Source organism: Nomia melanderi, chromosome 2, assembly GCF_051020985.1.
Source record: "Nomia melanderi isolate GNS246 chromosome 2, iyNomMela1, whole genome shotgun sequence".
NCBI lineage: Eukaryota > Metazoa > Arthropoda > Insecta > Hymenoptera > Halictidae > Nomia > Nomia melanderi.
Window position 1 is genome coordinate 2,024,194 of NC_135000.1, and position 20,972 is coordinate 2,045,165.

Consider the following 20,972-nt stretch of genomic DNA (forward strand, 5'->3'; position numbering starts at 1 on the left):
ACGTGAAAAAAATGAGCATAGAAATTCGCGTTAGAAAAAAAAACTTTCTTGAACATCCCATTGCACGAGAATCCAAAGCAGCCGTCACGCTCGCAGCATTTCAAAAAAAGGGTTCCTCGGCCGTGAATAAAGTTATTTTAACTTGTGAACGAGCTAATTCTCCCTCTCACCAATTAGATTTTTCCTGCGGTTCCTCGCCCTCCTTCATTGACCAAGCGAAAACGAGCGACTCGCTGATTCCGCATATATACTTCGCCTCGGGCATACTTTTTAGTGTTGCATACATTTTTTCTTTTTCCCTTCTTGTTACGTATCATTATTTATTACATGTCAATTCAGCGAATACTGTTGGACGAGTTTCCTTTTATTAACACTAAACCTACTAGGCGGGTCAAAATGACCCATTCCTTAAAGCTTAACCCATTAAAGAAATTGATTTAACGATTGTAAATCAATTAAGTCTGAATAGATATACTCTTGAAGTTTCTATAGAAGAATTTCAAAAAGACAGGTTAACTGCTCGGGAGTTTTAGTGGTAACGAAACAGAATCAATGAAACAAGCTATAACCCTATACAAGAAGAAAACGAAATTAACCCCTTGCCCTATAATTTCTTTCTGAACTTCTACCTAACTACTTTGTTATTAGTAATTTGTTGAAAATAATAGAAAATTTCAGTCTTATTGCAACGTGTGCTCTAAGATATAATCATTGATAACAGGAATAATGTGTAATTTGCATTCGAACATATTGGATAATATTTATGTTTGTTAAATTCCACCTGAAATCTTCACCACGAGTCTGACACGATAGTGTAGAGTAAGGGTTAATGCTACAAATACTGTTATTTTAAGTTACTATGTATGGTATTCTATTTAGAAACTCATTAATTGTTTCCAGTTTCAATTTCTCAATATTTTATTTAAAAGATTTGTTGGATTTAATAGAATATTGCGGTTGAGAAGATCGTCGCTGAAATGAATGCTGCTAGAGAACACGTTAATTGCACGTTATACGTTATCATTTCCGACGGTTTTCTATTTTAAACAGCTACATTCGCAACGAACAGTAATAGAATACTCAGAATATGTTTGCATTTGTTTACAACCCGTTATTATTGTTACTTTTCGAGTAAACTGCGTTTTGCGCACGACTTGATCAGACTGTGACGAATCTTCATTTTCAAAGTTAAATATGATAAAACTTTTCTTTAAAATCGTCAACAATTATTTCTTCGGATTCCTTGTTTCCGTTTATCCCCTTGACACTTCAATTGTTTGAGTTAAATTCGTTTTCACCGATTTCTCAGCGGAGTTCACCAGAGTCTGTTACTTTTCGTATAAAGATTCTGATTTCTACCGAAGGTGTTAAAAGTCACTCTTTTGAAATTTGAGCTTTTTAAAATAAAACTTTTTTTAAATTTTAACATTTTTCCTCAATTGAATTTTGGACATTTCCTATGGTTCATTTTATAATCATTATTGGAAAAGTCGAGAAGTCTATTCAGAGTATACGACTAAACTTGGAAAATGATTTTAAGCTACAATTTTGAAAGGTGTCTTGTGACACCTTCCGTAGTAGTGTTAATCTTTGTCTTCAATTTACTTTGTTTATTACATAAAATCAGAATTTTCCTATTGTTATATAAAGGAACAAGTATTAACAGTGAGAAAAGACTGCCCCGTATCAATGGAGGAATAATGAAAAATATTTTCTTCATATCTCTACCTTCGATTGATTTTTATCACGCTAATTGTCATAGTGGCCATTGATGAGTGATGCTTCTTAATTACTCGAAAACAATTGCAATACATAAGGTACTCGATGTCAAATAAAAATATTTAGAAAACACTGCAACGTATTGATTGTTTCGCGAAATTGATCATTTTTTCGATGTATCTTCTTTACAACAGAATAACCTGTAGAAAACGCTCAAGATTCGCGTGGCAATCAACGTATTAAGTAACTTCTCCCGCAATTACACTGCACGAGCCACTTATTCGCCAAATCGATTAACTCCGCGAAACAAAACGTGGAGAAAAATGGTGTAGTAATATGCCATGATTTCTCAAATTTTCCTTTAAATGGAAAATTATATAAATATTATCGAGTCGACTGACAATAAACCAAATAATAAATTTGTTTTAAGTAGAAAATATTAAGGGACGATCAGATGCTTAAATAAATTCTTAAACATCTAAAAATGGAATTAACCGATTTGACTAATGAGCGGCTCACATATTACATCACTGTAACGTAGGGCTCAGATCTGTCAATTAGGGTGAGTCGCCATAATATGGAATGCAAGGATATCAAAAAATCCTGATTTGCTGGCAATAATTGCAACCAATTAGGTTTGTCATTTAATTTAATTAGTGAGCATGTGCAAAGGTTATAAAAGTGCATCTAACATTGTAACAATGCAACATTTATGGATGAAATCAATAAATATCAATAAATATCTGATGATGACTCAAAACACTCCTATAACCGACATATTACATTCCAAATGTCCTTTCATTCCATTTATGTCTCGAATTATTTTTATTAATATTACTATTTCGGTATCTAATATTAGATGCACTAATAAAGAAAACGAAGACTTCACGTCTAAACCATTACATCTTAAATTCGACTGTTACCAATCAAAATACAATTTCCTATGAAACCGTAATATTTAAACCTTCGCCAACGAAGATTTTCTAAAGCACTTGCAACCTTCCCCCTAAAACGCTCTATAATACCTTCATCTTCTAAACACTAAAAGAACACAAACTATTTAAACACTAATCCTTCATTATCAAAATACAAAGTCCTTTAATTCCAGCCTTCGAATCTAGACACAAAAGCCTAATATCAATATGGCGACATTCTACCTCATAGGATTAAAAATCAATATTCCATATCCCAGCAACTCATACTACCATCTAAACATTGTCCTAATGCAAAATATTTCACGTTTTGTATGCGTGGTGAACAAAACAATTTTCTTAGAAACAAATAACGTCTGCTTTCAAACTATCATAGTATGCCTATGGGCACTTTTTTCCTTTTTCTAGTTAATTTAACCGGAGAACGGCTGACAACTCTTCTATCTCTCATAAAAACAAACGTCAAAACTGTTGCAACAATTCGATATTTAACAAAGCGATCCAGCAATTTTTCCACAATTATTCTAATCCACTATTTATCAGTTATAAATCTCATCATGGTGTAACATAACCTACTAAGCCCTATGTTATAGGCAACAATCGATGGACTAAGTAGTTAAGCTACGAAACTAAATCGAAAAACGTCCAAACGTTTGCATCAACGCAATGAATAAAGACTCCCGTCGACGAGGTCCGCGAGAAAAGTCGAAAAACCGTGTCCGACGCTCGCCGAGAGGTTTCCGCGTCGACGGAGGAACAATGGGAAATATCCTAACAGCGGGACGCATCTTTTCTACCTGGCCGTCGCGTCGGCCGGGATCCGATCGAGGCCCGGTTTCTCGGTAATCTCGAGGGTTGCGCAATCGAGCGTAACGAGTCATTATTCGACAATCGGTTTCTAATTTCCCGCCGCGCCGCCGGGCGGCGCTGGAAAACCGTAACCCGAGCCGACGCTCGGAAAAACTGTACGGGCTATCGAATTTCTCCGAGGAGGATCGCGTCTCCGCGTTCTTCTGAATGCACGGTTTCACCGCTGCTTTTTTTCTTGTCGCGGTTGTATCAAAAGCGAGGCGTGAAAGTAAAATACGCGCGAAACGACCCGTGCGCCACGAACGAGCGGCCGGCCAGCGTCGGCGCCATCTTTGCGTCCCGCTCGCTGGGGGCTTGATTTTCGGTTCAAACTGCGAAGATGCTTCGTTTTCACTTCTTATTTTATAACAGTCGCTTGTATTTGTAGAGAAGAAGGTAAATGGTTGTGGGTATTGGGTATGTGTAGAGACAAATGTTAGGTTTCTGATGTATTACTCTTTAGTAGTAGCTGGGCTGTAGTGATGGAAGATCTAAAGTAAATTGGTACTACGGAAAATTGAGGGAAATTAAGACAGCCGAGTGGTACAGTGGAAATTGGGATGTTTACTTAATGGTTTTGGCAAATACTCAGTATTAGGCGTATGAATTTGAAGTATTTACCGAGAAATTCAGTGAATTTTCTGAAATATTTTGCTCTTCAGGCATATAGAATCGGGTATTTAAGTACGAAATCCCTAGAGGGTAACACATTCTTTTTATGCGCACGACCCATAGTGTCAGGCTCGCGATGAAATTTTCGGGATAACATTGGAAAATGTAAGCGTCATTATTAGACTGCTGATATTGAACTACTTATGCGAAATTTGAGAGTGCAGAATTGCACAGAATATGTTCAATCCGAACGAAAATGTAAAATATAGAGTTAGTAAAAATGTTCAAAGATTTTTATGGTCTTTTTTAGAAGAAACTATTTCCCATCGTAATCCTATATATCTGTTAGGTTATTTCGCTGTCGTCAATTCTTAATCGTTAGAGTGAGTGTAGACATAAGACAAACAGAATTCTTCATTTTCTCTAGGAATTATTAAACACAAAATATTTCTAACATATGCAAAAGACATTATACAATAAGGGGTTAACACTGTTTCAACGATGGTGTCAAGTGACACTTTAACTTGTAACTATCTCTTAAGTTCTTTCTTAAGGAAAAGTCTAATCAAGGAACAGCGATTAAACTTGGAAATTGATTTTAAGCGAAAATTTTAGAAGGTGCCATTTTGTCTTATGAAATAAAGTTAAACGAGTCGGACAATAAATATTTCTCAGAGAAAAGAGAAGGGAAGAAAGGCAAAGCTAGAAAAACTGATTAACTGGCTAAATACAAGAATCGACGATAATAATTTATATAAAGTTAAATAAATGAAAGAAACAACAATTTCAAATGAAAGTGTAAAACCGATCATCAAGTTTCGCTACCAACATTTGTTTCAGCAACAGCCTCTATACAACCAATCCTCGGTAAGTCGACAAGTTTCCGAGTAAAAAAGGTTCAACCCTTTGCGCTCTTATGTCGTGGTTGACTGGATTATGTAATATTCGCGTGTGATTTCTATGTCTAAACATTTATAAACGGTATCATATTATTATATCAAATATAAATTAGTAAACATTGATATAAATCAATATTCATATTAGCAAAAAAAATTGTTTACCCCGTTTGCTATCAACTGTCTATCGAAAACACTTCAGACAAAGTATTAAAAATAATACAGAGTAAACAGATGACATTAATGGTATTCGGAGTGCGAAGGGTTAACAAACGAGAATCCGATTTATAGAGGATTCGTAAAATGATCGCGGAGCCAAACGATACATTCTACGGATTACAACTGTACAGAAGTGCCTAACAGTAATAAAACTTTGATTTACATATATGTAAAAGTAAATTTCGACTTGTAGAGGCTGGGCTTCCACTGGATTCCAATTGTAGAGGTAAAACACGTACTAAACACGAGGCAAATAATTCGAGTTACAATGTTCTTGTATTTCGAGTTGTAAAGGTTTTTATTGCGAAGCAGGAAGGAATGAAGAAACCTTACGAATTATAGAGGTTCGAGATATCGAGGTTCGACCGTGGTAACGATATTCCACCAAATCTAACGTGTGCTCTTTACAAAATTGAAAAACCTCGGCATAGAAGGGTCATCGTTGTTCTGAGCATTATGATTTGCAATAGAAATCGATATATAATATTAGATCAACGGTAAAAATATGTGTAAAAGATACGAGATCGTGGTCATCAGAAATACTAGCACTGGTAACGAGCGCCGAACAGATTTTCTTTCTACCTAAACATATGTAAATGAATTTTCTTTTATTTCATTAGAAAAGAAAACCCTCTGATATACAATGTGGTTGATATATTAGTTATTGACGTTACAAGTTTATGACATTTGTATGTTTAAGTGTTTGATTCGAGCAGAACAAACTAGCATCAATGCGAATGAACAAAACTGATGTTCCAGGTTTTTAAATAGAATATATAATATTAAGAAGAAATAAATAATTATCGAACAAATGGACAAAGATGGTTATTAAAAACGAAAACTTTTGATCTAATCTTTAAGCTTTACGTTAACAAATTCATAATTTTTTATAGAATTTTTACTCGACAATTTCTTAATAAATCTCCAACAATCGTGACAGAAGAAATCGGTAATTCGAAAGTTTGATATATTCGATATTAATTCGATGCGATACGATGGCACAAGTGATATCGAAATAAAGGATCGGAAGCATTGTACACGTCGGTTCCCTAATTTACGCGATTTTCCTTTATGTTGCGAAAAGCGTTATTGCTATTGCGTCGGAGAATGTTCGAGCGGAACGTCACGAACGTTGGTTACCATTTTAACAACTGATGGATCATCAACAAAATATGTAACATTAATAAAACATGATTAAATGTATAAAACAAGCGAAACGTTAGTTACAGTGAAAATGGTGACATTATTTACTTAGTGACACCTTTCGATCACATTTCTTCAATATTCTCTAAAACTTCCTCGGTATAAATTTCTAGCTCGATTTAACAAAGATCAATGTCATTTATTACGCACAGGTAGGAATGAGAAACTATTCTGTTATTAACATTCCACTTGGAAGGTAAATTTGCTCCACAAATTTCCGAACAGATTTTTTCACGTTCGTTAAATATATTAAGAGCGAAATAAATTGAACAAGTAAATATAGTTATTAAAATATCGCGACGAAGATTGTTGCCAAGATAAATTAACGAACACGTCAATTTTTCCCATTTCCTCGATATATTTGAAAGAAATCGCTAAGTCACTTAACCGTTCGTGGTCCTATTCACTGCAATTATCGCGTGTTACACAATTTTCGCTGCAATTACTAGCATTATCGCCATCGAATCGTATATATAATACAATTTCCGTGTTTGTCGAATATTTTTGAACAAACTGCCAAAGTACCGACGCTAAACTAGCCTCGAACTAAAGAACATCCATGAAAAGAGGCTTGACGGTACTTAGCGGATTACGATACTGATCTCCATTATCGCCGAAAATCAGCGGAAAAATCTCCGATTCTCAATCATTAGCGATCAAAGTAGCATCGAACGGTAGTCGGAGATGATACACACAGGAGAACAGACCAGAATATATTGAAGGCAACTCTGAACTCACGAACTTTACTCCGAACCAGTCCAATCTTCCGACAGTGCGATTCGCTATCGCGCGAAGAACAGAAGAACGATCGAGATTTCGAATTCCGAATGAAAACTCCAACTATTCTGTAGACATCTATGAACATGGACACCAAACAAGAGAACCCCTAACTCTTGGGTAGACGAAGAGTACGAAAAACCTGTCGAAAACCGATCAATACTGCCGCGAGTTTCGAAAGCGTCTCGCAGCGAGTTCACTACGTTTTAGAGTCCCAGTCACTTAGTTCAGTAATAATCCTGTTAAGCGTTCAATCAACACCATAATTTCCTCCGAAAACCGTGAAAGTACACTTCCGCCGAGATCCCACGCATAAGGTCGCACCGTGTAAACGAGATATCAGTTTCATAGATAGCTCCGGAGCCGGACACCTCCGCGGTTTCCGTAATCGCGGAAAACAAGAAAGCTGAAACCGGTTGTTCGGTTCGGTCACAACATTTTCCTCCAAAAGCCATTCCCAAGGAGCTCGCCCGTGACAAGACACGACCGGCGTACAGGTTCACAGCGGAATTGCGATACCCGGAGCAAATGCGAGCGCGAACTTTCGTTTTACAATAGGTTCGACGCTAATTGAGGATAATTTTGGTACCACTTGAACTGGAAACGAATTCATCAGCTTCTTCCATCGGCTCCACTACAAACGCACTAGAGACATTCCAGCTCGGATCGGCGCACAGCTATTTTAGCTTCCACGTAAACGTACCCTGAAACCGTCCACCCCGAATTTCCGACGTCGATCCGCGATCGATAGCTCCCGAGGCAGCCGGACGGTCGAACCGGTCGGTCCCGGCGTCGCGTCGGCGCGCGACCCGGCGGCCGCAGTCTTACCTGGCCGGTTATCAAATCCGATGCGTAGCGGCGCGATAACACGCCGTGCTAGCGAGTGATTCGGGCCGGGTTGGCGGCGCTCGGTATGGGCGTGTTTTCAATATTCGTTATCACTAAGTTAGCACCAAGAAGACACTGCACTGTACACACACACAGCACATCGTGGCGATTCGTTCGCAGAGCAGCCGGCGGCGTGTTCCCCTCTCGCGCGTCCGGACGGTGGGGAACGATCGAGCCGCGGGTGTGCAATTAACGGGAAAAAAACGAAAAAAAAAGAAAACGGTAGAAGAGGAGGAGGAACAGTACCGAGGTTTCTGAACCCGGTTATCCCCGTTGGCCGGTGGCAGCGGCCGAGAAACGGCACTCTTCTCTCGTTGTCCCGCCGGAAAATCGTCTATCCCGGCAAACTCGTATCCGCGGAAGATGACGAGGGCCGCGGAGGATCTTTTTCGCTTCGTTCCTCCGCTCGCGGCTGTTTCTCGCCTCTCTCGCCCGCCCGCTTCGACGGTGGGTGGGGGACGAGAGGAGGAAAGAGAGAGAGAGAGAGAGAGAGAGAGAGAGAAAGGGGTGCGAGAGAGAGACGGACGGGTACACACAGTGGCACGGTGAGAGAGACAGACAGAATAGATGAGACAGAGGGGGAGAGAGAGAACAGATTTTTGAAGCACGCGCGCGCGCGCACGTTTAACCTCGAGTCGATGCGACTGTCGTGGCACCCGGCGCGGAACTAAGGCGAACGAAAACACCGGCCTCGGCGTTCCCCTCGCGTTCTTCTGTGCTCGTGCGGCCTCGGCCGAGCTCGGCCGCCGTCGGCCGCGCCCACTGCCGCGAGGACCAACCCACTCGCGGGCGGACGCTACGCGAGCCCCCACCAGTCGCGGCCCGCGCTGGAACGTCCCCCTCCACCGGGCGCCCAGCGACGCCGCTCGCCGCCGCGTTTCGAGCCGCTTCTCCCTGTCAACACCGATATTTCCCTTCCTTCTCTACGGCGGCGCGGCTCGCGCGCCCGTGCCCGTCGCTGCTGTCTTCTTTCCTCTTTTCACGTTCGTCGTTTCCATTCGCCTTCGAATAACACTTCGACAGGGGATTAGGAAAATTTTTGTAGTTTTTATTTCCTGTTCGAGGGAGACTCTTCTCGCGGGATGAATGGAAAAGATCGCGCGCGCTGGATACTGTTTCACTCCTGTCTCGTTCGCCGCTTCTGCGTAACGTAAGACAATACCTCGCCCGGAGGTTCCGTGCCGCCGTCTTTGAAACCCGATCGCGAACGCCGGCTCGTCGATGACCGGCGCTTGCTGATCGGCTCACCGGCGCAAAAACCTACCCGGCGCCTCGCGCGCGATCCCACGTGCCAAAAACCCACCGTTTTCCTGCGATCTGATCTGAATTCGATCGCGTAGCCTTCCGTCCGTTCTCTCCCCCGCTGCCCCTCCCAGCGCTGCTCCCGCCCGCGCGCATACCGATCGAAATCTGCTCGGCGAGATCCGACGGAATTATTCAACGCCTCCTGCCGCCGATCCAGATAACATTCTCGCGCGACCGGGATCCGTCCGCTTTCGTTTCGCGAGTTTCCGTCGCGGGACACGCGAACATCGATTTTTCCACTCCCAACGATCGAGTGTCTTCCGTCGCCGCGGAACGACGTTTCTCAAATGTCCACGTGCACGCGCCTCACGCACACCGATCCGGACACCGCGCCCCTCCGCCGTCCAAAAATCGAAAGCACGTCGACCTTGCGCAACACGGGTTGCTCGGGTCAGTTCCATCGGATAGCTGACTTTTCCGATCCTCTTTCGCCGGAGATCCGATCGCGGCCGATCTTGCCGATTAGATGGGATCCGAACCGAGATCGACCTACCCGAATCTAGCTGGCCCCTCCCGGAAATCAGTCGAAGGGACGCGGAATGAAAAGACGAAAGGAATCTCGAAGAGAGAAAGATAGAGAGAAAGATAGATAGAGAGTGAGGACGCTCGATTCCGTCCCGGGAAGGACGAGCCGTTCCCCGCGTCCTTCGTCCTCGCGTGTCGTCTCACTTTCGCGGCCGTAGGCAACGCGGAGGAGGAGGAGGCGGTGGCCAAGGGGCGTGCGACGCGGGAGGGGTGTGCGTGTCGCGCGAGCCGCGCTGGTAGGGGAAGGACGCGAACGGGTTGGCGGCGATGCCGGGTCGCCGGGTGGCTCGAGTACCGACGGAGAATACAACCGAACAATCTGTAGAAGCTTGTTCGGGACGAGAGAAGTCCGTAGATCAGCCAATCAGATAGGCATGTCCCCCCTCCCGTCCATTGTCACAAAATGGCGGCCCTAAATCAGCCTGACTCCGCCTATCCTGCCCCCCACCCATCGGCAACCTCCAGCGGCCGCGTCATGAAAAACTCCGCCTATCGATTCATTTTTACCGCTCTTGTTTCCCCTCTCCGCCGTGTTTCGCGCGTCTCTCCCACCCTCTTTCTCTTTCTTTCTTTCCACAGCGCGGCGCCCTCTCTCTCCCTCCCGCGCGCCGGCTCCTTCCAGATCGTCCCGGCATACGGAGGCGCCGTGTGCATCCTGATTTCGCCTCGTCGCTTCTACGAGCCCGGAAAATCGATGAGAAAACACGCCGCTTACTTCGTTCCCAGACGCGAACCGTTTCCCTCACCGCCGCCTGGATTTTCAGCGAAGAAAGATACTGACAAAGTCGCAGGGACGCACGTTCATGCCCGCGTTTCCGGCGCTGAACGCGTCCCCGATCGACCCTTCCGCCGATGAATTTTCCGAAACGCGTGACCTTGCGTCACGTTATCGGCGCGCGGCTTGCACTTTCACCGGGCCATATTTTAACCGGCCCCGGTTTATCCGGATCCCGGCGAAAGCAGCCCTCGAACGGACGCGCGGCCGAAATAATCTCCGAGCAGTCGACTCGGGGTCGCAGCTCATTATCGTTGAACGTATCATTGAAGCGCTGCCCCGAACGGGTTACACCGAATGAATCGGATTTATTCGGTGACCGGGCACCTGTTTCTGTTAATAACCTACTTTAACCCTTAAGTGGTATGGCAGGTCTGTCGGCCCGCTGGAAATGTTCATTTACCTGCATTTTCATGCTTCGCCCACGCTGTTGGAACTTCAGTGTGGCTTTTGATTAGATTGCAACGTTCGATTGTTGTAATTCGGGTGTTGTTCGTGCTCCTATTTATGTTTTTGCATTAATTTTTAATTTGACAGCGGTTTTAGGGGCAGATTATAGTTCCTAAGGGACTACGGCAAGTAATCCTCCAACCGTCTTTCATATGCGACTGAGATTTAGCAACTAATTTCACCATGATTTATCAGTAATACAGAGAAATGTTACGTTTATTGTAAGTTACATGTTAACTTTGAAAGCGGAATATTGAAAATAGCAAAATAATCCGCAGCTTCGATCCAAATACGATGAGAAACATAAATGTTTATTAAATTAGTCTGGAAATCTTCGCCACGAGTCTCAGTCGTCGTTACAGTGCAAAGGATTAGCTGTCGAATTTTCTGGGTAAACTGTTATTTGCGAACATCGAATCAATGTCAGTCTCGTTCTCATTTGCTGGCAAACATGAAATGATTGACATTCGATTCCTAGTAACGAATGAATCATATCCTTGAAATTGAAGAAATTCGTAAAGTTTAATATTGCTCTCCGTTGCTTTTATTTTTAAAGTAAATTAAATATTACTTAACCATTATCAATCGTTAACCTTTAGAGTAAACTTATCCACAGAATAACCATAAAATTAATTTCTTCTCCTGCTAAGTTTTTAACGGTAATGTGGTTTTGTCAAGCACAGACAGTAAATAAATCGTAAGAGGAGAGGTTAAACAACATTCTAACCTTTTGCATTCGAGATGCGACTCACAGTTACCATTTGGTTTGAAACAGTAAAATTAACACACCTGTGATGATAAATCTTAGTTTTACCTTAAAAACTAAATATATGTTTTCTTTTACACGTTTTGTTAGGTTCTCCCGCACCTTAAGCGTTACGTGATCGGAAACATTTTAGTTGGTTACATGAGAATCAACTCGTTCACGGATCACTTTACAGAGGATATACAGATTATAAAAGAAAATAAAGTAACTGCAAATGATCGACGTAGCATTTAACGAATTGAATAAGCATATAATAATAGTAACAATGATGAGAATAATAAAATCATTTTTCACCACAACTTACTCGATATTCACCTTAATAGGTACATAAGCAGAAGTGTCGTTCCGCATAGCGGCATTGCAATGGAATAAATAGTGTAATAGAATCAGCCAATCATGAATACACCTGTCAAACAAGAGTAAGTGCAGCTAATGGTATGTATTAACCCTTTGACTGCGATGTTGGGCCATATCCGAAAAGTTTAGGAGAGAAAGATTTTAATTTATATAACACACAGCTATACGTATTAATATAAAAACATGAAATACTACAAATCTGAACTTCTAATTTTTTATGGATTTATCACATGTTTAGAATAGAAACTTGTAATATATTAGCGCAATGGAAGGGTTAAAATAAAAAATTAAAGGAAAAATAAGAATGACGTGATTATTTGAAAAAATAAATTACTGAAAAACTAATTATTGAAAACAATTAGCGTTAAACTGCTTATTGAAAAAATTAGTTTTGAATCAATTATTGTAAACAATTAGTGTTAAACTAATAATTGAAAAGAGTTAGTATAACATTGGGTTTTAAAGTAACAGGTACACTTGTCAAACACATTGAACCGGTTAAGGGTTAAACCGACCGGCGATATCCGGCAACGATCGCGTCGTTCCGGTTTCCCCGATCGCGAGCAAAAATGATCGGCGATCGGCTTTGAGGTTAGGTCCCCTCTGCGTAGACGCGGCCCGCGCGTCTGATTTTTATCAGTGCATGGCCAAACCAGATCCCAACCGCTCCCGGTCAGACGCATCGTAGATCGACCAGATACGAGTTAATAAAATCATTAGGCGAGCATCGTTTTCGACAAGCCCCGGCTGATCGTTGCCCTGTAAGCGACCCCCAATAAATGTCCGTGGATTTGCGGCGTCGGCAAATGGACGTCTCGTTTGTATGGGAGTCCAGGTACAAAGGCTTTGTCAACCGTTTTCCCGTTGCCTCGATAATTTCTCTGCCGGCCGTCGGGACACACCGAGTCCAACCTTGATTTCGACGTTTCGTTGGTCGGATGGAAAAGTCGCTGATTCCCAAACATCGAATTTCATGTGAATTTGTACATTGGCCAAATCGGTTGGTGCTTTAATCTTCTGCACTTAATGCCTCAGTCGCCGATCGATTTAACATAGCAGAATTGTGAAGTTTTATATTTAATACTAAACTTTCTGTAATGCATTACTATGTGAAATATTGAAATAAAACGGTTTTCTGAAATTATGTGAGATTTCTGTTAGTTTTAGAAAATGTCGTCTGTGTCTCGTTAGGGAATGAGTATTTCCAGTGAAACACGTCTGGAGTGCAAAAGGTTAAGCTGGATTGCCTGCTTTTTGACTATTTCGCTTTGGGAAACCAAGTTCAGACTTAACAGCGAAAAACTAATAGTTAAAACTTAGAATCAACAGTTTTATCATAGATTTCTAGTAAAATATAATATTTTACTTGGAAGATTTGTTGGATTCAATAAATTCGCAAGTAAAAATAAGATCGGTCGTTGAATGTTTATTTTCGAGAGATAGATTCTCGTGTCGCGCGCACGCGCTACTAGCGTAACGGCTAATCGTCCCCGATGACTCACCGACGTTTCCATTAACTGCCATTAACGAAATTTCGGAACGCTCCGAGCGGTTTACTCGCTTAACGTTTAAGCGCTTAATTATCCTTCGCCCTCAAGACGCGTTCAACTCTGTTGGCCGTCGTAACCGCAAGCTAGGGATGTTCCAATACTATGAAGGTATCTGTACTTTTTCTTGTTACTTGCATCGGAAGGAACTATCCGTATTTAACTACTACGTATCCAAACGAAAGTGTTCGTGTTTATTCAGAATCAACAAGAAAGTACCGATATCTATTCAGTATTGAAAGAAAAGTAGCTAGGGTAGACTGAAGCGAATCGGATTAGTTCAGATTTAATAGCGAAAAATTAATAGTTAAAGCTTTTTTTAAAATCAACAATTTTTGCATCAATTTCTTATTAATAGACATTCAGCTTCAAGCAAGAGACTGAAAAGTGAGAAATATCCGCTTCACCGATTTCGGACAAATCTGATATTTCTCACTTTTCAGTTTCCTGCTTATAAACCGGAGGTTTTAAAATGTTTTAATTATTTTTTTACTGGCATTGAAGCTGAAAGTCTATTAATAAGAAATCTATGAATAGAAATATTGATTTTAAGCTTTAACTATTAGTGTTTCGTTGTTAAATCTGAATTGATTGGATTCGCTTCGGTCTAGCCTATCAACATCCAATCAGTATTAAAACGAAAGTATCGATATCTACTAAGGGTCGAAACGACCATATCGATATCTACTCAATATAGAAGTAAAACATTCGGTAGAGATGTGAGTAGCATGAGAACCTGAAAGTATCGAGAAGCCTTTAATTCTTTGGGGTTAGGTGGGTTAAAAACTATCCCACCCTTTGCTTAGCTTTTCATGTATAGTCGTACAGTTTAATATTTCATTTAAAGTCTTTCGTTCAGTTGGCAATGTTATGAACTAACGGTGAATAAGCAAATAAGTGAAAATAAAAATGTGTACAAGTCGAAACGTATTAGTAGTTGAGGTTGCTGCGATTACCGTAGCGAATTGTGTACAGTTTGAGTTGTTTTCTTCTTTAGAATCGTGTGCTTCAAAGAGTTAACTAAGTCCACTTGGATTGAGTTCGCGAAAAAATCGACTTTTAGTCAAACTAAGTTTCTTTATAAGTTCGAGTAAACAGAACTTAATAGATAGAATAAAATATTATCGAATACTATTTAGTTATTATTTTTACTCCATACTCGATCCTTTATAATTAAGAAGTTTCGGAAAACCGGCACGTTCCCGACAAAAAATACCCGATATTTTTGGATTCTCGCATACCTATACTGTTCAGATAAGCGGCGTTACACTGCATCAATACCTTACTCGTATCTACTTGGATCAAAACATCCTCAATCCCTTCCCCATGATCTCTTTCACAACTGTGCTCGATAGAACAATGTACTTCATCGTTAACACGTTAAGCGCCATGCCAGTCCCCGAAGACCGGCGCTCGCAAATGCCAACTAATTAACGAGTGTTCCTACTTATCTATGCTACTAAAGTGTTACATTAAACGCTCTAAATTTTTGTGGCATTTAACGTGTTAATAATTCGGTAGAAAAATAAAAGAATTTGATAGTTACTCTATGCCTACGTTTACTCTAAAGATTAAACATCGATAATAGACAATCAACATTTCAAGTATACGAAAAATAAATGAATAACATTTAGATTTGTCAAATTCAGTTGAAAATTTTCATTAGAAGTCTGACTCGATATTACAGGAGAAGGGTGAAAAAGAGACTATTCCATTTTCAACAGGTTCTCGGTTAAATGTGTAATTTCACGTTTATAAGTGTGATGTTTCGTATGGTATAAAAAGAAAGTTATTAGTTATTGTTAATAGTAAATTATATACGTTAATATTGCATTTATATCATTCGGTTAATCGCTGTTCGGTGATCCGAGGATGATTATCGGTGGATTCGAAACATTTTTCGACGTCGGACACGCGAAATCGTGGATTATCCGAGGACAGGAAGAGGAGGAAAGTTATTATCGTTGAGAATTCGACTGCCGGAAGGTTAGAACGAGGAAAAAGACTCGCTATCTGAAAGGACACCCCGGAGAGTACGGTTTCCTTCCTTATATTCCGCTCTTCTTCTCTGTTTTCCGGTGCTTGATAGCGCGTCGTCGGCTCTTTTTACTTGTTCTTCTTGTATACAGCAGGAACGCGAGGAAAAAATTACTTGAAAAGTATATAATTCACTTAGTACCTCAATTATTTAATATTGATCGATATTAACCAATGATACGGTAATAATAGTGATAATAATCTTTATTAGTAGGAAATTATGAATATTAATAATTAAATGATTTTAACATTACAATTGTTAATATTACCATTACAAATATTAATAAATAATAAGAGCAATAATAATCTTCACTCACAGAAAAAGTAAAATTAAGTAATTAAACTCAAATTAATTTAAATTTTCATACGCTCACGCGTGAAAGTTCAACGTCATTGAAATTTCAAAATTACAAAATTACAATTCGTTTTAATACAATTATTAAAACTATTGAACACATTGTTCATTTGTATTTACAGGTTGATATTTGTTCATTTTATCCTACTGCATACATTCTTTTATAGTCGCGAACAAAAATTCAGCTAAAGGGTTAAATACTTTCATTGCTGACTGTATGTAGGACTTCAATTTTTCGAAGATTATTATTAACCCATTTCATACCACAAATTGTTCATTACATGTCACCTACAATTATGACTTCATTTGATAGAGCTAACTTCCTTACAGATCCACTAGGTGCTATTAAAATTACAATCCCCCTTTTTATCTAATATTTTGCATTGCTTTACGCTGCCAAATAATTAACACGTTGATTGCCACGGCGGTTATCGATGACTGGAGCTTCAGAATTACTGGAAAATAATTATAATTTGTGAGATAACTGACGTCGAAGAAAAATGTTCATTATCCTAAATAATTAGATAACGGTGTAACGTTAGCATTGTGATCACAAATAATTAATAATGATTTTCTTTTGTTTTTGCTACAAAGGAATAAATGATACATAGAACACTGAAGTTTTCCGTGGCAGCCAACGTATTAAGTAATAATGTAGGTACCTAAAATAAGTTCATGTTATAATCTCATTCACCTCGCACAAACCTCACTCTTATTGACCCGTGTAGCAAGCTTCGAACGGTTCTCCCTGAACGAACGACGACTGCCGTTAAATCAGCCGAAATAAAGATCCACCTGTTCATGGGAACACGGTGAACACGGTTAATCTCGTGGTCTGAGCGATCAGCAATCAGTGGAGTCGCTTAACCTGTTAACTGTCGCATTTAGTTTGAAAAATCTCCCGTTTTGCACATAGTAAAATAAAAAAATGCAATATGTACTCGTCAAACGCAGCACTTAGGGTATATTTTCACGAAAGACCAAAGAAAAAAAAAGAAGAATTACACGTTTATCTAAAAAAATAAAGAATTCATCGTTGAAAGAATTAGTAGCATTTCAAGCTTTAACAGTCAGACTGCCTAGCAATTAGAATGAATTTCTAATTTTTTATAAGAATAATCACAACACGAATCTTGAGATTCGAAGAGTATCCTAGTTTTGTATTTGTACAAATACATAAATTTAGCCCTTTACACTAGTCATGCTGCAGATGACAATACAAATTTATTCTACATTATTTGTGGTTCTTTGAAGAGTACCACATTTCAAAAGATTATAAAAATTAAATTTTATTATAATAATAAGAAATAAAATAAATATAAAACGTTGAATTCTACCGCTGTAAATTACTTTAAATCATTCCCCTGAAAATAAACACAATTTTACACCCAACAACATTGAAAATATATCGAGTGCAAAGTGATAATTTGGTGATAATTTACATTTAACATAAACTTAACATAAGCAAAATAAACATTCCGAAGTGGGTCAATTTGACTCGTCCGGTGGTTTTAGTGTTAACCCTAGATAACTAAACTTAAATTACTGTTACTATGTAACTAAACACTCTATTCATAGACTAAGAATTGAAGACATGCATATTTTTATTTTCATTTTTACAAAGTAGCACAGCTTAAGAGATATATTATCAAATCTTAATTAGAAAATAGAAAAGCGTAGAAAATTAACGTTCGTAGTCTTGGTAGATGTTGAAAATGTCCTCCTGCGTTCGAATTCGCAGAAGTGGCAGAAGTTGGTAGACCACTTAGACGAATGTTCAGTCACCTAGGCTCAGGATTACGCGTATACTCGTCGAACGAAGTGAACTGGTTAACATAAGTCAAAGAGTAAAGTGTAACAAATTCACTTTCTCCCGCAACACGAACCTTGCCAATAGGATTCCATTGTAAGTACATATTAAACTTGATCCCATAGCTAGAAGCGAAAGGAAAAGCTATCGTTTACAGGGCGGAAAAGCTCGAGATATCGAGGATCCGACCTGAACTCCTCCGAGTAAACAAACAATGGCCGGAGAGAGAGAGAAAGGTCCCGTCCCCACGGGAAAAAGGGCCGAAAAAACAACGAGAGAGGAGACTTTCCGCTATCCCCGGCTAATTTACGACTCGCTCGGATTCATCCCCCGACTTGTGCATTGTGCAACCCGGACTCGTAAAACACAGACACCTCGCCGGGCCCCGACCGCGAAGCCAGACTGTCTCCTCGTTAAAGGACACCGATATCTTTCCCGGAGACAAGTGTTCAGGGACACGGCGTGGCAGGTCAAAGGAGAAGAACAGAAAAAAAAAGAGAAGAATCAAATGGAAGGAACGAAGTCGCTGGAAGTCTCCTTTTGTTTTTCGCGAGAATCGGAAAGAGTTTCCTCTGGCGCCGGGGACAATGGGCTACGAGATGCTCGGGATTCGACAGGGTTAGAGGTTAGGTTGAACGATCCTCCGCGACACGAAAATTTGGTGGAGTGATTTTTGTAAAGCAGTGTCGTGGAAACGATTTCTTTTCTTAGCACTTAGCCAATCGAATGGAGAGATCTATGTACTTTTGTCTTTCGAGGAGAGGGTTGGACATGGATATCTGTTTTTGATTGAAACCCTATGCACGTATAGTACATACACTACCGGCAAAAAGTTTGGAATCACTTGCTGACTTCCGTTATAATTGAATATGCCCATTAACTTTGAAATGATCGTTTGTTATTACATCAGATATTAACACGCATTATGATTTTAGAGATTACAGCTAGTTCTTATGTCCATAACGCTCTTATATAAGTAATACACGCAGCAATGCTCGGAATGATCTTTCCTATTACCGGGAAAGATGTTCTGATGTCGCCTTATACAGAAACCCGTGATTCTTTTGTTCTCTAATAAGCGTTGAGCATTACATATAGGAAAGATACAAAATTAGAAACACCTGAAAAACTAATAGCCAGGATGTAGAAAATATGCCAAGCTGTCATTAAAAGTAAAGGCGACTTTTTTGATGAAAAGACAATCTGAAGAAAAATATTCATTCCTCGATAGAAAAAATAATGCAAACTGTAAAACGTGTTACTTACAAGTTTTTGATAAATAAACCTTCCTTAGTTACTTTAATGCCATTAATTTTTTCTTAAAAATGTTCTGTTTCTCTATATATACGTAGTGATTTGTGTAAATGGAAAACCCTCGTGGCTTTTTTGACAATAACCCTCTGTTTTTGAGAAAAGTGAGTTTTAAGTTTGTATGTTACTGTAATAAGATGATAAATAATGTTATAATAATAAACACAAGTTATTCCCAGATTAGAATTCAAAGGAGAATAAAGAAAAATAGAGTAAAAACAAATTTCAAAGATGAAAATTCGGAACTTACGACCTCCAGTGTCATAGTCGGAGATGCTACTACTGCTACGACACCTTGTAGTAGGCTTTTTCTAACCGTCTTATTACAGTAACATACAAACGTAACAGTAACACTACCAGACAGTCAACAGGACTCATTCCTGATTTTTTCTTTTGGCAATTATTAAAAAGATAACAAATGGTTCTCTGAGAAGTTATTAAAGAAATTGATTTAGCAATACGCAAACTGAATTGTAAATCAATTAACCCTTAGTTAGTGAGTTTTGAAGTGAAGTTGTGTGCAATTCAAATATCTTTATTGCTTTCAGAAAGCAATGTTTTCAACTAAGTCAGTTGAATTAATTAAATTAATTTAAAGTTTAATATTAAGGTTAATGGAAAGTATTGTGGTTGTAGTTATAGTGATTTTTAGGCGATTTCGTAAATGTTGGCGTTCGCTGCCAGGGTTTGTTTCAGCGAGGATCATCTTAATTATAACAATCTATACAGTTTAATAAATGATCGAAACAAATTCTATAGAATTACTTTCATTTTTCTTATGAAAAATATAGGATTGCGACCGTTACAGATATGCGATGTTAGTAATTAACGTGTTAACCAGATAACTGAGAAATAGTTTCAAAAATCTCTTGTGACAGGGGATCCTTGGTTAGTATAAAAGTTTATTAACACAAACATTAATTGATCATAAACTAACAGCATTAAAGCAGTACCTACCTAATTTTTCATTTCTCTTTATTCACGAAAATAACCTAAAAGACCTCTCCCTCGTTCTTACAGTGAACTTTTCAATCGTTAGTATTTTATGTTTCCGTTTTAGAAATATTAAGATGGGTATTATCATATCATCGATTTCGTGTGAACAATATCACAGCACAAAATATGAATAACGAACTAGTTCGTATAATAGAATATTCAAGTAACAGATGTTCGTACAACGAAGATTCCATTGCATCTGGTAACAGTTTAGTAACGTTCAATATTGTCCTTTGTTTGGAGAGTGTCGCAACTTCCAGCGGATTTCATTAATCGGGAGCAGTTAATTAAAGCAGATGAAATCAGCCGAGAAGTTCACCGCTTCCTCGGAACCCGCCGGCAGATTTATCGTCTACGGATTCTTTTTCCACGTTTTCCCTTGGCCCGGTCGTATCTGGCGCCCGGCATCCCTGGAATCTTAACGGTTTCGGTTAAATTAACCCTCGGACTACCGACGCTTCAGCAATTCCGTAGAATTCCGTGACGGGTCACGTTTGACCCGGCCACGGGCAGTGAGAATTTTGAAAAGTATTCGAATGATGAATATTTTACCAATTTTCAATATAGTTTTCGTGCTTAAATTATAGATTATATTATAGATGACTCATTACATTATTTAACACGATCGTTAATGAAGAATACA

At 39.5% G+C, this 20,972-nt stretch overlaps 1 protein-coding gene across 5 annotated transcripts in view; it reads right to left on the bottom strand.

Annotated features, from left to right (window-relative positions):
• LOC116425970 (uncharacterized) overlaps positions 1–8,889 on the bottom strand; it is a 151,044-nt gene extending 142,155 nt beyond the window's left edge. For 2 of the 5 annotated variants that reach the window (XM_076374501.1, XM_076374496.1), the window contains exon 1: positions 8,036–8,889. The gene's annotated coding sequence lies outside the window, so the exon portion shown is untranslated. Of the gene's footprint in view, positions 1–7,796 lie in introns of all 5 variants that reach the window. The other 3 variants (XM_076374499.1, XM_076374497.1, XM_076374498.1) reach the window with 3 other exon arrangements.
• Between the last annotated feature and the right edge of the window lie 12,083 nt (positions 8,890–20,972).